The sequence below is a fragment of the Mytilus trossulus genome, chromosome 12 (assembly GCF_036588685.1).
Source record: "Mytilus trossulus isolate FHL-02 chromosome 12, PNRI_Mtr1.1.1.hap1, whole genome shotgun sequence".
Taxonomy (NCBI): Eukaryota; Metazoa; Mollusca; class Bivalvia; order Mytilida; family Mytilidae; genus Mytilus; species Mytilus trossulus.
Window position 1 is genome coordinate 8070218 of NC_086384.1, and position 6627 is coordinate 8076844.

The 6627-nt window shown below is 32.2% G+C and overlaps 1 protein-coding gene across 1 annotated transcript in view; it reads left to right on the forward strand.

Moving 5' to 3' along the window:
• LOC134693380 (coiled-coil domain-containing protein 115-like) overlaps positions 1–6627 on the forward strand; it is a 483686-nt gene that overhangs the window by 92492 nt on the left and 384567 nt on the right. The gene's annotated exons all lie outside the window — the stretch shown is intronic.

Here is a 6627-nt window from a genome sequence, read left to right on the forward strand (position 1 = left end):
GTTTTGTACAACGAGAAAACGAGACAAGCGCATTTTATTGTAAGCTAATTCAGTTGCTGTTAATAACCTATTTGAAACATCTGACACCGGATTGCCTGTAAAGTGATTGCACTGAAAAATGCGAATTAAATAGCAATAAGAAAACAAAAATTCAAATTAGATAATTATCTCTCAAAAATACTTTCCGAAGTCTTAGATTTTGTATTTTTAAGAAAGGATGTTTGCTCCTCTGTTTCAAATTTACAAGATTTTTAAAAGACTGTTGTAAATTGATAGTTAATAATAAAAAAAAAATAGAACTAACAAAGCAGAAAAAAATAAAATATCCGTGAGCTTGTTTTCGAGATATAAGCCATTGAAAGTTTGGCGGGAAATAATTCTCTCTAGACTTTTCATGCTTTTAACAATATTGGCACTCTGTATATCATGCAAAAATCTTAATCAAGTGAAGCGAACGTCCTTAACCCTTACCCATTGTACCGCGATTTCGCGGGGATCTTCTAAAAGCTAATGTTAAAGCTAGAACACTTTACCCGAAGTAGATATTGTACCAAACGCTCTACACATTGATCATAAAAATAATAATCGATCGATCGATTGAACATATAAATCGATTAGAATAAGAGAAAGTGAAAATGAAATATAACATTACAAAGAGAAAGGTTCTAAATAAATAAACCAAACAAAAAATAAATGATGAACAAAATGAGAACCAAGCAATAAAAAAACTATGTTTTGTTGGCAGGGAATTTTGTGTTCTTGATGCTCTTCAACTTCCTACTTTATTGGGCCTGTTTAACCTTTTATATTAGAACGTACCTGGTGAGTCTTTTGTGGACGAAACGCGGATCTGGCGGACGCAGTTTTAATCCTGGTATCGATGATAAATTTATTCTAAAAATTCGTTTTTGACTTACCTTTTACTTTACTTTTGTTTTGATTTCTTTTGTAATATAAGGATATGAACTTATTTGTATATAAGTTGTATTCTAGATCCTAAACAGATATTTGTTTTACACATGAATACCTGATTATGCAGCGACCGGTCTCAATTGTAAACATCTCAATGTTACTTCTGATCGAGCAAGCGATTATTTTAGTTAAGCTAAATAAGATTTAATTCTCATGGATCTGTCAATTGTATTTTGATATTGTTAAAACAATGACAAAACTCAACATTGTATGCAAGAGATCCATCTGAATTTTGAACAGGAAACTAGACAGGGATTTTACACCTAATAGCATTGTCCAATCAGTTATTTAAATGTCAAACTAAATTAGACATAAAGGTACATTATGCACGACGGATAATTTATTTCCATGTCATCACCCATTTATCTTGGTAATTTTTGTCCCAAATCTAGGCCAGTACATGAACGAATTAATACATAAACAAAATCAAAACAACTCTGTGAATATAGGTTGTCACAAACTATAAAGTAGAAAAGGATTTTCTTATATATGGCAATGTAAGGGACAATTACGTGTGGGATTTCCAGTTTAACGGTGCATGTAAAGTTCTTTATTGAGACATTCCAAATAATGGTTTCTGCTTTTAAAAAAAATATTGTTTGAAGCTTTGTCTGCTATAACAATATTTGTTGTAAAGAGATGGTATCCATAACCTCAGGCTTTTTGAAAGGGTCAGAACCCAGTGAGGACATTGTTCATCATATATTGTGAATGCACTTCTGAATCCATGACTAAACATTTTGATCCATTTAGATTAAGTATCCAATTTTGTTCATTTGGCTCACGTTTTACCCATTGTTTCAAATAATCCTTGCGTGCATCCATCTGGAACCTGAATTCCTCCAGTTGATAGCTAAGAGTATCGATATATAGTTATCAAATGTTCCAAGATTATAATCTAGTACGCCAGACACGCATTTCGTTTACATAAGACTCATCAGTGACGCTCATATCAAAATATTCATAAAGCCAAACAAGTAAAAAGTTGAAGAGCATTAAGGATCCAATATTCCAAAAGTTTTGCCAAATACGGCTAAGGTATAAATCTATGCCTGGGATAAGAAATTCCTTAGTTTTTTGGTAAATTAAAAATTTTGTAAACAGGAAATTTATTAAAATGGCCACATTATTGATATTCATGTTAACACCGAAGTGTTGACTACTGGGCTGGTGATACCCTCGGGGACGAAACGTCCACCAGCAGTGGCATCGACCCAGTGGTGTATATAGTTATCAAAGGTACCAGGATTATATTTTAGTACGCCAGACGCACGTTTCGTCTACATAAGACTCATCAGTGACGCTCATATCAAAATATTCATAAAGCCAAACAAGTAAAAAGTTGAAGAGCATTAAGGATTCAAAATTCCAAAAAGTTTTGCCAAATACGGCTAAGGTATAAATCTATTCCTGGGATAAGAAAATTCTTAGTTTTTCGGTAAATCAAAAGTTTTGTAAACAGGAAATTTATAAAAATGACCACATTTTTTATATTCATGTCAACACCGAAGTGTTGACTACTGGGCTGGTGATACCCTCGGGGACGAACGTCCACCAGCAGTGGCATCGACCCAGTGGTGTATATAGTTATCAAAGGTACCAGGATTATAATTTAGTACACCAGACGCGATATCTGTAGATATGTTAGACCTTTGTCTTACAGCTGATTGTCTACGCTTCGAAGGTCTCCATGTTTAACATGCCCAGCAGGATTATTTTTGTATTTGGATTATAAGAAAGAATGACCCATCAATATTTCTTAAAATGTACTGTACCAAGTCAGGAATACCGCAGTTGTTATCTTATAGTTCGTTTCGGTGTATGTTGCATTGTCGTTTGTTTTTTTATGCACTTCAGTGTTCTGTTGTTTCGTTGTTTCCCTCTTATACTAGATGTTGATGTGTTTCCCTGGTTTTAAATTTGTAACCCGGATTTGTGTTCTCTCAATCGATTTATAACTTTTGGACAGTGGTATATTACTGTTGCCTTTAAAGAAATATAAAACGGAGTTGTTTATATGTATTTTTGCGTAAAAGCAATATCTAAATTAAGTAGCCGATGGGATTAAACGAGCATCTATAAGCTCACTTACAAAACAAAGCTCGTAAATAAGGGACAACAGCAAACAGTTCACTGATGTAAAAAGTATAAACACAAAAATACTGAACTCCGAGGAAAATTCAAAAAGGAAAGTCCAAAATCAAAAGGCAAAAATCAAAAGTCCAAACACATCAAACGAATGGATAACAACTGTCATATTCCTGACTTGGTACAGGCATTTTCTAATGTAGAAAATGGTGGATTGAGCCTGGTTTTATAGCTAGCTAAACCTCTCACTTGTATGACAGTCGTATCAAATTCCATTACATTGTCAACGATGCATAAACAAAAAAAAACATACTCAAAGAGTAAAAATGTCAAAAGCTCATGAATCCATTATGAAGATGCAAATCAAATCAATGCAACAAGCAAAGAACAGAGAAACTAGGCTACTCCAAGAAAATAGTAATTCACTCAAGATGTCACACACAAAGGTGATAAAAATATACTGCATTTGAAAACGTAAAAAGGAATATAATGATAACAACAAGCCACCGACAGATAATCAAAGGACGTCGTCAGGGTTAAAGTTTTAAAAAAAACACTAGCCTAAAGTAATGTCGGTTTCAGTTAAACGAGCACGGAGGAGAGGTGAGTCAACAAAAATAAAAACAAGCAATAAATTGATTGGTAATAGCTTGTTGTCAGACTGAGAAAAAATAAACATTTAATTTAGATCAAATAAACAGGTACTATAAATATGTTTTTGGCCGTCCAGTTATACAGTACTGGAACTTTGGACTCCTCATAGATATATAAGGAATACATTGGGACATGGCAACAGGCCACCAGCAGATCATTAACATGGGTGTTGCAATGATAGATTCTGTAACTTCCAAAATGTTCTCTCTATATACACAGGATATAGCCATTAGGATCCAATTTCGCATCGCGAAATTTCTACTCAAAACGAGGAGTACGTACCTTAAATTGTTAATATAATTTTGAGAAGGTACAGCTGCAGAGTACTAAGATCATCTAATGGAACTAGATATAATCGCCTTTTCTGCACTGTGGAAATTGCCATATTCAAATTTATTTGTTTTGTCTACCAAATTCTGGTCAGGGTTACTGTGACAAAAATGACATACTATACATTTTTGTACAACACTAATTGCATTATCATAGTGATAAATGAGCATGAAGTCATAATCACTATATATATACATATTATACGTAAATACTACACGGAAGTTAAGAATGAAGTTTCAAATTCTTCTACGTTCAAGTCCGTGTGCCTCCACGGAGAGTTGTACATGTGCAGTAGACAATCATGGCATTAACTCATCACAGCTTAAATGTTTCTTCTAAGAATCTATGTATTTATATGTGTTTTATTGGTGTCGATATATTTAAATATTTGCCTTTATCTTATATAGAGTTTGGTAATAAAGATATAAATTTTAAAGGCATATTTGATACTTTAATAATATTTTACAAAACGAAAATAAAATTGATGTTCAGATTGATGGAACTGTGTTGTTGGGTTGCTGTCTCATCAATATCGTTTCAATAAGGCATTATGTTTCGTTCATGTAAAGTACATTTCTGCTGATGAAATAATTTTAACGCTTAAAGTCATATGAAACGAGTGAGTGGTGAAAAATAATGCTTGTCCAATTCTTGAACCAATGCATGTATACATCATAAAGTAAACTTAGTCCTCTGTGCACGATTTTATCATTATTTTCGCAAATATATCATATAATCATCATTTTTTTTCTCTCTGTTTGTTATGATTTAACAAATATGGCTGCTCATTAAATGCCGTGTTTTGACGCCGAGTTTTACCGATTGTCACCTTATCGGAAACAAATCACAAAAAGGATGGGTATAGAGCACGTGTTTAACATGTATAATCAGATATTTGTTCATTTCAATGACAGATCCATGCGTATTGTGGTCACCGGATTTTTACGAGGAGGGTTACGCTCGGGTCACTATACATACGGAAAATATGTCGGCGAATTGCTTCCTGGAAGCAAGCAATTAAAATTAAGTAAACTTCTTTTTAATGTGGACAAATTAAAGAATTTTCCTCAGAATAAAGTATATGTACATAAGTTGTATAATGAAAACTATCCATTTAGTTATAAAAAACATATGCATATTTTTTTTTTTAATTTGAGGTTTCTTTTGACTTTAAAAAATTTTAATTTTGAATTCAACTGTGTTTTGCTTCTTTATTTCAAATTGGTCTAATTACGCTTCTGTAACTGTATGGTCTATTGAAGGAAGATTTAAAGTTCAACGTATCCACATTAAATAAACCAATTTAATATTTTAAATACACTTAAACTGTGACTTTAAATAATCTGAAATTGCGACTCTAGATGTTTGCATTCTGACTTTTATATATATATTTATTTATCATGTTTATATATATGAAATTAAATAGGTTAACACTATAAAGCTGGAAATGTAAAATTAAGTTGAAACATTTTCGTTACCGTAACAGTTAAATTTTAAAAATTTCAAGGTCATTATCAAATTTATATTACTTTGTACTTTTACAGCCTTTATGTGGGGAAAAAAAATAGAATTTCAAGACGTTTATAAAACTTCTTGGATTTAAATTGGAGTTACGTTAATATTTTAAATTCCTGCTATTCACAATTAAAAAAAGTCAAGTAAAAGGAAAATTGAAAAAAATATTGCCGGTGTTCGAGATCATGTAAGAGTTAAACTTTTTCAAAAGTTCAGATTCAACTTTGTTACATAAGAAGTTAAATGCACAATTTCCCCATTATATTTTCTGAGTTAACACCACTTTTAAATTATAGAATTATTATAAATACGGAAACATTTGAGTGGTGTTTTCGACATGTAACTGTAAATAATTGACCAATCACGAGTCAGATGTCAATTGTTTACTTAATTGATAATTTCCCCCAGACTCTCAATCATAACCGTATCATTTTGATAGTGTTGAATATGAACAACTTTTTCTTGTTTGGATAGTGTTACAGTAGTCATTTGTGGGAATTTAATTTAAAAGCTTTATGTTTTTTTGTGAGCACAAACTCCGTGTTGAAATCCATACTTTGACCTATAATTGTTTTTATAGGTTACAAGAGCGCAATTATTCGTAATGCATTTTCCATAGGGTACCACTAGTGTTCCGTATTTTTTTCTCAAAGACTACAAAAACTAGGGGAAAACGGGTAGCAGTTCATGTAACTAGAAGTGCCAGTGTTGGATTACAACCAAAAAATTATATACGGGCATGCGGCTCAAATATTGACTCAAAACGCAGTTGAAAAAGATCATCTACTTTTTTCGATTCATAAAAAAGGCATATTTTTAATGGCTCCGACATTCAGAAATGCAAGATATTTGCTATACTAGTACTTCGTAAAATGTGAATATGATTTTCGGCAATTTTTAAACCTAGTTGGATAAGATTTCGATTTAATGTAATTCCAATCCCGTATCAACCAATCAGAAGCCGTATAGATTCTATTCTGAGTACCATCTTTTGGGGTAAAAAAAACTTGCCGGTAAAATATAAACAAATATATGCTCTCTCGTAACCAACTGTTTATAAATTGTGAC